Here is an 11,132-nt window from a genome sequence, read left to right as displayed (position 1 = left end):
ACCCAAAATAATCTTAAAATTAATTAATTCAGGTCAGTGTGTCTCAAAAAGGACTTGGATGGAATAGCTGGATTCAGAGATCAGTTCTGGAAATGACTTAGTGCTTGGAGAGAATTTGTAGGGTCTGCAGGATTGAAGTGGCCTGAATTTATTGTTAGATGAAATGGTTAAGTGGGAGATCTGATAAACATAGGATGTAATGAGCAGTGTTATGAAACTAAATTGCAGGTGTCTGCACGTCCTTTATTGTGGAGCAGAAAATAGAAGGTCTGTCATTGCACAAAGGTGGGAGCAAGTTCAGGAAAACAAACACAGGGAGGTGGTTTTCCACACTATTTGCTGATAGATTCGTTGCTGGGAATTGTCAATAAGGCCAAAAGGCTGCATCAGTTACATGAGATCAGGTATTCATGTGGATAACAGGAACCTCCAGACCTGTCCCAGTGAAGATTAAAAGCCAAGCAAAAGCAGCTGCAGAGGATAAAGGTCTTTATGACGCAAGGCTTGAGCTACAATCTAGTTGGTATCCTAGACACCTACAGCATTGGCAGTTTCTGAAGGGCACCTGCTGCAGCCCCCCCCGAGGGAGGAGTGTGGGTGCAGTGAGCCTGGAGAGCTGTGGGTTCTTTGGGAGTCCCGGGGGGCACAGAACAGGGCAGAGACCAGGACAGCAACTGGAGAGCTGGTCCCACTCAGGGCTGCAATGGTGCCTCCTGTGACTCTTGGTGTGGGCACCGGGGCGTGAGAGGCGCTGTGAGCCGCACACCTGCGAGCCAGGTGTTCTGCTTGTGCCGCAGGGGCGTCTGCCCGCCTGGGCAGTGAGTGCTCCCGTGGGGGCTGCAGGAGGAGCAGACCCCCACAATGGTTCCCGCTGCTGGTGGACTGTCCCCGAGGCAGAAAGAACCACCACAGAAAAGACAAAAGGTCAGAGGTCTCCCAGTGATCCAGCTGCTCATATGGAAAAGGTTTTGTTTCAGTGGTCAGGGGACTGCAGATAATTTCAGAGGGCTCAGGAGGTTTGGCCTCTAGCCTGAATTTCTTTAGTACCAGTAACATGAATTTGCTGTCTTCACTATAGAAAGGAAGGAAAAAAAAAAATCAAAATTTGTCAAATGGAAAAGACGAAAATCATTAAGAGGGAAAGTTCTGGATTTTTTTAAACTTCAGTTTGTAACAAATAATGACAATTTGAAAGCATGCTGTTGGGAGGAAAGGGTTAAAACCAGAAGGTTTGGCAAGGGGGGAATAATTTCACTCAAAATGGTGTTGCAGCTGGGAACGCTAAGAATGTTGGTGTGGGAAAACTCAGCTTATTATGTCTGATGTTGTTCATCTTCTGCCTGTTTTGAGAAGTAAAATTCCTGTGTAGAGTTACCACTCTCATAGGCGTGTTTGTCTCCTGCTGGGAGAGAGAGAGAGAGATCATAACTATGTGAAGCCCTTTATAATACATTTAATACATGTGCAGACAGCAGTTCCCCCTGCTGGGAACGAGCTGAGCCTGACAGAGCCTGTGTCCTGTGTGTCTCTGCCGCCCAGTGTTGTTAGTGAGGTAGTGAAATAAATCTACTCTGTATTTCAGCTGTGATTTGGTGGTTGCCACGGTTATGTGCATATGTGGATTCACACACATGCTGAGAATTCGCCTTTATGTATAAATTCTAACAACATCTTAGTTTGACTTTTAAGTTAACTAGAGAAGTCTCAAAAAACTACTCTGAAGATAATTTCTTAATTTCCTTTCATACAATTTATCATATATTAGTTTTAAAAATAATTAATTACAATAACTTACTGAATGATTGGCATAATATGTGGTATTTATCATCACCACAACTGCTGTAGAAGGGACCCAACAGTTGGTGGGAGTATCAGTTTCATCAAACTTTAGCAAGGAAGGGAAATACAGGAAATCTCAGAAATAAGATCTATTTTCTTAAGTGTTTCCCACTCTTACTGGTATTTAAATGTAAAAAGATCTGTGGTGCCTTGTTTGGCAACTGGGAAGGCATAAAAGATGGTATCATAAGGAACACTTGTTCTGTCCTTTGTTAGACTTAGCACTACCAAAACTAAAATCACCCATTTTGTCTTGTCTTCTGTGATTAATATTGTGCTTCAGCAGAGCAAAGTTTTACTCCCTCTTTTATTTTTCTCCTATCCTTAAATGTCCTTTAAAGCCTGTGCATTAGTCCATTGTCTAAATTCCAGGTTCCTCAGTCATCAGGATGGCTGACCAAAGAGGCTTCTGCAGGGAAGGATACAGAGGGAACTCTCATCCCCACCTTGTACCACCCTGAGAGTGTTCCTATGTGAGATTGTGCATTTTTGTGGTTGGAAGAGTGTTTTTGCCTCTAGTCCCAGTGGATGACAGTGAAATGGTCACTGTGTCTCTCCACACACTCCCTGCTCTCCCTCAGCCCTGGGGAGGAGAAGGCGGGACTGGGTGGGCTGAGAACAGCTCCCACTTTGGGTTTGGTACTAAAGGAAGTCACACAGCAAGGGTGAGACACTGGAAGCTGCATCCCTGAGCTAGCTGCATACAGGGACTCAAAGATGAAAGAGGGAAATGAACCAGAAAGTGCAGTTTTAGTTTGGAAGTAATTGCTAGAAAATATGGGAGAAGCAAACTGAAGGGAATAAAGCCAGCAGGTCAGTGCTGTGGTAGGGAAGGAGTTAAGGCTGGTGTTTCAACACATTCAGCAGTCTTAGAGGCAGGAGAAAAGAAATGCTTGAAGTATCTAAACTGAAGCTGACAGCCTTGGAAAACTCCTAAGGAATTAAGAATAAACTCATAGACTCCTGTGGAGATACAGTTTGTAATATTATTGCCTTTAACTTCGCTGTAGGCCTGTGTAGAAGAGGTGTGAAACGCTGAAGGGCAGATCAAAGCATTTTAAAATATTCTCTTCTTTTTTGCAAAATTACACAGGCCATTTCTGTTATATGTAAATTAATTGTTTTGCATTGTGGTAATGCCTAAACCTCCTGCCTGTTTTACAGAAGAACAAGTAAATACAGACATGAGATTTCAGAAAGGCAAACCCAAAAAACACTCTCTGTCAGCTGCCTTTCTCTCAGCCTCAGTCCAGCCTCTGGATCATCTACACTGGGATCTTGCAGCAGGGTGCAAGTCAGAGTATGCCCCACATACTGGCACTGCTTACTGCGCTGCCCCAAAGCCAAGAGGGGACTTAGCCTCCAATGCTGAAATCCCATTTCTTCTCAAAGATGTGAAATGCCAAAACATCACTGGGCACCAGGCTCTGACATTACATGGAAATCTCTTCAGTGTGTGCTCCAGATCACATAATACGCTTCTGAGTGTGAGACATATGTGCCCTTAAAGATGCATAATGAACGTATTTTCTAAAGGATGTGCAAGATTTATTCCTTCATTTATTTGTACACATAAAGAACATGCCATTTACATGACATGACTTTGAGCAGTGGGATAGAGAGTGAAGCTGGTCCCGATCTTTTTTCTTCTCTCCTGCTTTTACAGCATTACTGTTTCCTTTGCAATGTGATTATATGAGCAAGCAGCTGGATTACTGAGAGCATCCAGCTCACATTTCCTCTTTTGAAACGAGCTGTGGAAATCTTTATACCTTGCCAGGAAAGAAATAGAGATGCCATAAAGTAAGTGTCTATCCCTCTACCTCTGCAATCTGATTATCCATGTAAGTTCACTTATGTTCAAAAGCACTGTATTTTCTATTTCTTCATTTAGCTGTTTCTCAGAAAGGTCTTTGTATTCACCATCTCTGCTGGTGAGAGATGTCCTTCATGGCAACTAATTAGCTTTGTGAAATGTTCTGCCTCCCTCTTCTCAGAGCTTTGTCCCAGGAGTTCCCCTTACAGATGCCACATGTCCAAGGAGGGGCCCTCACGTCATCCCTCACTATGGGTGCTCCTGAAAGCAGAAGTCACTTCATGGACCACTGCTTTCAGTGTCTGTGGTGAGGGCAGTGAGCCTGGGTATGTTCATGCATGTTTGTGTGTGTCTGGGTGCGGATTTTCCCCCAAAAGACAGCAAAACAACAACTCTGGTAAATTTCTTGGAAATGAACTATTTTAAAGGATACTACTTGAATAAGAGAGAGAAAATCCTACCAAATCCCTAGTCACACCCCAATATTCTCTGAGAAAATAATACTTCATTGTGTTTGGGTTTTTCATTAGTATTTTTTATTGTACAATCAGTTCTGCTCCAACTCTAGTGGCTTCTTTATTCAAGAGAGCAGTGGACAGCGGTAGCCAGGAAGAACACTTCTGACTGAGAGGGTAAGAAAGGGTTCTGTGGCAAGGCTTCAAAGGATTGCAGTGGGGCTGCTGCAAGCCAGCCAGAGCAAATACAGAGAGGGGATGGGAAAAACAGGGTAATGATAATAATGGAGTTGCACAAAAAAGTCTGAATCTTGAGTGGTAATATTGCTGAAGATGATAGGAGGTAAAGTTAGTGGCACAGTCAATAAAACAAAAAGTGTGCAGATGAACAAAAATGTCTTAAAAAAATACTGCTTCCAAAAACCTGCTGAAAATGTTTAGCTTGCTGAAACAGAGACCTGAGGAGCACATAATCACAAATGAACATAGTTTCAACTTTTTTTAAACCACATGATTCTTTGAGATAAATTCTGTAGTTAATCAAAGGGAAGTATTGACCAAAGCTGGGCAGAAATAGTGAGAAATGGAGGAAAATGTGTTTTCTAACAGGCAAAATACCAGAAGGAAGTACAATCTATCACTTCTGCTCAAACCTATATCCAAGACACCAAATAAATCTGGAGCCACTGATGGAAAATGTGTACCCAGCTGGAATGTGGAACAAAGTACTGCAAACTGTGGGAAGACCACAGGAAAAATGGACCTGATGTCTTGTGGGTACAGCATTGGTACCACACAGGGAAGCAAAGAGGAAGCCTAGGCACTAATATCTGCCTTAAACACACCCTGTCCCCGGGTCCCAGGTAAAGTAGTCAGGTGTTTAGACCATGTCTTTAAACATTCTGCTACCCAAAGCTAATTGAAAGTATTCCTATTTACCCGTTACTTTAAACAGGCATTTCAGAGCATGTCTATAGCTTTAGGGATGCCTGATTTCATTTGTGAAGGAAATAATGGTGTTTTTCTCCAGGATGCATTTTATCTTGTCAGTAAACATCACAGTGTCACCAGCCTGCTCTTGCCCCAAGTTGTGAACAGCACTGCACAGCTTGTAACATGTGATATTCAGATAGATAGTTTTGTGTAGTCTGAGAATCTTAAAATGCAGTTCAAAAGGGATGAGAGATTATTTTAATGAAAATTTCTAGTACTTTTACTCTGGACACAGCATCCCCTGCATCTGGCCTAGGCTGACCAGTGGCCCTGGCCACCGCATGCTCGGAGCCAGCATCTGCTGCTGTCAGAGTGAATTTACATCCACTGGCAGAGCAGATTCATTGGATTCAACAAAAAGCACTTAAGTAATAAAACAGGAAAACTGACAGGGCTGTTTTTGAAAGCTGGTCTCCTCTGCAGGTACTGCTTGACCTCACTAACCAGAATCTTGGCAAAGCTGTTTGCTTCCTCTGCCATGGAAGGTTTTCCCACAGATGTTAAGGTAGCCTAGACACCAACTAATTTGAAAGCTGAAATAGAAATATATTTATGGTTCATGAGGTACAAAAGTCCATGGAGATCCCAGACAAGGCTAGATTTTGTTTTACTGCTAAGAGCTATTTAGGCTTCAGGTTGTTACCAACTTGCAATTCTGAATATTTTGATTAGTGCTTAAAGTCTTATTACTTGGTTTGCAACATTACTGCTTGCAGGAACAATGACAGTGCTTTGGAAAACTCGTGTTTATAGAGCTTTTAAAATATACAGTCTGCCTCAGAGAATACTGAAGTGTTGCATCTTTTCTTATCCAGGAATTGATAAAAATGTAACAGAATATATTTCAGCAGAAGGAGTAGCAGAAGAAGCAAATATTATAAAATCCAGAGCCAAATATTATTATTTCTTGTTCTCAGGTACCTGTGAATTTTCCAGACAGATGTGTGGGCCAGGCTTTCCCATGACACTATCACTTCGAATGACTCATTTCTGGCTGTTAAAAAATACTACTAAAAATATTTTTTCATCTGTACTCCTTGTACAGATGGGTAGTGAAGGTGGCTGTGAAAGTTACACATATGGAACACCACCGTGGAAAAAGAAAATATTTTGGATTGCTTTGTTGATGGAAAGAACTGCAAACAGAGGCTGAAAATATTAAGAAATACTTTTTGGTGGAGCACACAGAAGGGATGGGGAGATGTGTGACACATGGAGGCAGGGACCACCCACCTGTGCGAGGGGTGGGAGATACCAGCTTGGGCTTGCCCTCACAGAATGGGAAATCACACACCTGAGCTGCTACATGCTCTGAGAGGCAGCTTGTTTTCTTTTTACACAAAAGAAATTAAGGCAAAGACTCACCTCTACTTCAATTTTCCTCCTGTCTCTGCATGGCTGGTAGGCAAAGAGAGAGAGAGAGAAAGGGAGAGATTGAGGGAGAGACTGTAATGCTAGCAAAGAGTCAGTAATTTCGAGCTGACAAGTTTATGGTGCCTGGGTGGCATGCTTATTTTCCAAGTACCAGGCCTTTGAGGACACAATTGGCCTCCCCTCGAGCCACACAAGGAGAGGCTGGGAGAGGATGTTCTGGAAGAAGTGAGAAGCATTTGCTGAGTAAAGGTAAGTCAGCCCTTTGCTGCACAGGTGAGGACATAATCCTGCTAATGCTATGGATGGTTCTAGGGAAGGAAGTTGCCAAGCTCACTCATCCGTACATCTTGATTTCTGCTTGCAAAATGCTAATAGGGTGCACTGGGCTTTTCTTCAATGACAGCTTATTCAAGTGAGACCTTAAATTATAATTAGAAGTAGGATGCACTTGTCCTGTGCAAATATGATAATTGGTTCATAAATGTATAATGCTGTTAATTAGCGTGTGATCTCTTGTAACATAGGAATGTGTTGCTGTCTCCTGAACCCCTGAGGACAGGATAATGAATCACAATTCAGTGCTCTCATAGTACTTGGAAAGGAAAGAGCATCACTCACTCAGTTTAGGCTGCTCAGAAACTTTGAGCAAAGTAAGGAAGAATAGAGGAGTCTTTGCAAGACCATACCTTTCTTGCTGAAAAGCTAATAATCACCTAGTAGGAAGACAAATATTTTTCTGTTCAACAGAGTGAAAAAATATCTTTTTACTCTTTGCATTACTCTGTCATATCCAGTGATCTATGGTCAAATGAGTATGACTGAAGAACATTCCTGTTTGTATCCTAGCATGGAAGCTGTTTTATAAACCCAGCATTTAAAAAAAGCTACAAGAAAAATGTACTAACACACACATGCATGACCATATTTAATGTCAGCTCTCGTTGCAGGAATATAGAAAGTCACATTGGAAGCATAAATATATGGGTTCCAAGAACAGATGGCTCCATCCAGAAGACTTGTAACACTCAGTGTGGTGTCATTTGTTATTGCTGTAGCTGTTCACTTTGTTTCTCCTCAAGGTTTATTTGAACAGTTGTTTTCACTTGAAAGATATGCCCAGAAGCATCTGCAAACAGTTGGAGACTTAGCTTTTGTTCTGCATCTACATTGTGCTGGAGATACAGGGGCTTTCACTCTGCTTGGCTCTATGACATGAGTTTGAAGTGGGTGTCATCCAGTGTTTCCTGGTCTGAAAAGATCTGAAAAAGGTGGCTTATCTCTCTCCGTGACTGAAATTCTGTTTCACATTTAACAATTTTTGATGCTATCAAATATACTGATGGGAAGAATAGAGAACACAACTTGATTTCAAAGAAAAGAGAGCTTTGTACAAACCCAGGGCACATCCTTTCTAGGATGTTTTGTGTTACAGCAAAGCATCTTTGGCTGGGAGATGTATTTGCATGACAGAGCTGCCATCAGCCCCTATGTCAGCCCTGCAGGCTTTGGCTTTCCTGTCTCATAGAAGGGTTATTCCTATAACCCATTCACACTCAAGACAATTAAAATGCATATTGTTCTCATGGGTTCACAGACCATGGCAAACCAACCCAAGCCCCAATAGAAGGAAGGGAGGTGGGGATATTGTAGGAGAAAAGAAGCGATGAACTGCATATCCAGGAAAAGAGGCTGAAGGCAATGGTGATCATTCTCAGAGGGTGCTGAGTCCCCCTCCTCAAGGTCTCTGTGGTGCAGCAAGGACAACAGCCATGGGGACATGGGAGTGAAGGTGTGTGGAGGTTATGGAACAATGGTCAGTGTCTGAGCAGGGAACTTCGTGTTTGAATCCCCCCCACAGATGCTGCTCCGCAGGGATACAGAATCCCAGGATGGGTCAGGCTGGAATGAGTTACAGTGGCTCATCTGGTCCAGCCTCCCAGCTCAAGCAGAATCATCCCAGAGCACATGACACAGGAGTGTTTCCAGATTATTCTGGAATATCTTCAGCGAGGGAGACCCTACACCCTCTCTGGGCAACCTGTTCCAGTGCTTGATCACTGCACAGGAAAGTAATTCTTCCTTGAGTCCAGGTGGAACTTCCTGGGCATCAGTTTCTGCCCATTACCTCCTGTCTTATTGCTGGGCACCGTGGAGAAGAGCCTGTCTCCAGAAGAAACCAGAACACTTGGGAGGCCTTTTCTATAGTAACAGGAGGATTTGCACAGCCTCTGACTGTTTCTCTGCCAATGTGTTAAGATCAGAAAAGAGATGATGCAAAACACTTTTCCCACCATTTGTTTTAAATTTACTCTATTACCTCAGCAGTCATTGTAAATAAAAGTTGTTGTGGTGCTCTTAATCTGCACTCTGATGGCAGGTATTTGTCAGCTTTACAGTTTTCATTTCATTTGTTGCTTCCATTTGTATAAAGAGAAAAAATGTCTGAGAATGGATAATAAATCATCCAGCTAAAACAAGTACTTGATTTAGTACTTGTTTAGGAAAACAAGGAAATAGGAAAAAGTTTCCTATTGCAGGACAACTGGATTTCTGAGAAGACATAAAAATGTGGCTTCTGGAGAGCATTGTATAAAATGAAAGTAAAAGCAAGAGAACTTGCTGAAACAATCCCAGACAGACAATGGTTGAGTGTCTACTCCAGGAATTTACTGTGTGGAGGACAGAGCAAAGTACATTTCTCAGAGTCCAAGGGCAGGGAAGAAACCAGACAACAATTTTGTGGGTTTGTTATATTGGTTACAATGCATTTATGAACCCTCAACCAATATGCCACATATGACATCCCAACTGTATAAATACAGTTGGTTTTTAAAGAGAAAATTGCAGGGAAACATTTGCAATGATCTGCCTCTGGTTCTCTTGGCAGGCAAATCAGAAAGAAGGAAAAAAATAGAAAGCTATGCAGAAGCCTGATTCCTCAAGCGCTGATTTAATAACATCCTCCTGGTAGTATTCATAGCCTGACTAGGTTCATATATCTCACTGACCAGTGTGCTCAGCATCCTTACTCACAGCAGCTTTAGTGCCTTCAGGACTTTCAGCTAAATATATATATATATATATATTTATCAGGGACACGGGTCAAAATTATTTCACATAAAAATGTGTAGTTTTAAGATAGATTCAGACTTGTTCTTTATTGGTTTGGAAATTATTTCCCTGAAAAAAAAATCCCAAACTCAAAGCTGAGATGTGGTGGCAAACTCAGGCTTTTGCTGCTTAGACAAATCTAGGAGGGGCTGCAGGAGGAATCCATACAGAAAATAACAGCCCACTGTGCGCCTGTTCCCCATTCCACCGTGGGCAGTGGCTGGGTGGGTGGAGCTGAGCTCCCCACGGGGATGAGACCACAAGAGATCCAGCCTTTGGGGCCACCTGAGAGCTCATGCCATCTGACTTGGGAGCCCTGACCTGGCTGGCACCACCTGTCCATGGGCAGAGTGCCGAGAGGACACGAGTGAGCAGCTTCATCTCCTCCAATCCCACTTCTTCTCTTCCCTCAGCCGCAGCAACACTTGCTCAGCCACTTCTTTCAGTGTTTGCAGAAAAGTCCAGGGATGAGGGAAAGCCTCTCTCTGATGCACGAATGCAGGGGACCCTTAAAGCGAAACAAAGGAAGCAAGAAATGAATATGGGTTGAGAGCTGTCCTGAGCAGGAATCACAGCATCTACAAAATGTGTCAGATATTTAATAATGCATGACAGACTGGACAGAAGTTGTAATGTCCAGAAAAACCTTAAGGTGTTAAGAGAAAAAAACACAATAATAACACATATTTTTCCAGATACAGCCAGCTTGTTCTTCTGACAGTTTCCATCTTCTCCATCTTTAAAACTTGGGCTCAAGGGTGTTTTCAGACCTTATTCTTACATCTCTGAAAACAAGACACCTCCATATAAACAAGATTCTGCATGACACAGGGGTTTTGTGAGGTTCCACAACCAATGATATTAGGCCGTGTTTTTTCTTAGGGGAGATAATAAAAAGTATTATAAATCTGAAGTAATTTTAGGGACTTAATTTTGTTGTTGAGCACTTTTACTATAGAGTTTCAACTGAGCAGCCTATCTCCAGTTATCCTTCAGTTGTGTGGCTGTACATTTTCTCATTTCAAAATAACTTTGATGCTGGGGTTGGAAACAGCTTCACCTGATTTTGTGTCGTGGCTTCCAAGAAAAGTGGCCAAAAACAAGTAAGTGTGGGTCTCCCCAAAACAGTGCATATCTTCATCAACATTGGCTTGGGACCCAAAATTTCTGTTTACTTTGATTTAAAAATAATTCTTAAAAGATCACCTTTTTCCCCTAACTGACCTATTTAAGAAGCTATTTACTATGAGGATGAGGAAAATAAAATGCTATGTTTTGATTAATGTAGGTTTTTAAAAATTCTTTGGAAATTGGGTCACAATTTATATTGAAGTTTACAAATTTCTTTATAACTTAAAGTATAAAACAATTCAAAAGTATCAATGTTTTTTCATTGTTACTGATGTTTTACAATGATTTAAAAGACATTTTCCTAATGAGCTTATAATTAATATGTATCACATAATGAGCATTTTGCTGTCACTTATTGAACATCCTTTCATCACTAATCAGTCCTCCATCAATCTCTCCAAGTAGAACTTTAA

The sequence above is a fragment of the Cyanistes caeruleus genome, chromosome 6, assembly GCF_971803275.1.
Source record: "Cyanistes caeruleus chromosome 6, bCyaCae1.hap1.1, whole genome shotgun sequence".
Classification (NCBI taxonomy): Eukaryota; Metazoa; Chordata; class Aves; order Passeriformes; family Paridae; genus Cyanistes; species Cyanistes caeruleus.
Note: the sequence above shows the minus strand (reverse complement) of the source record.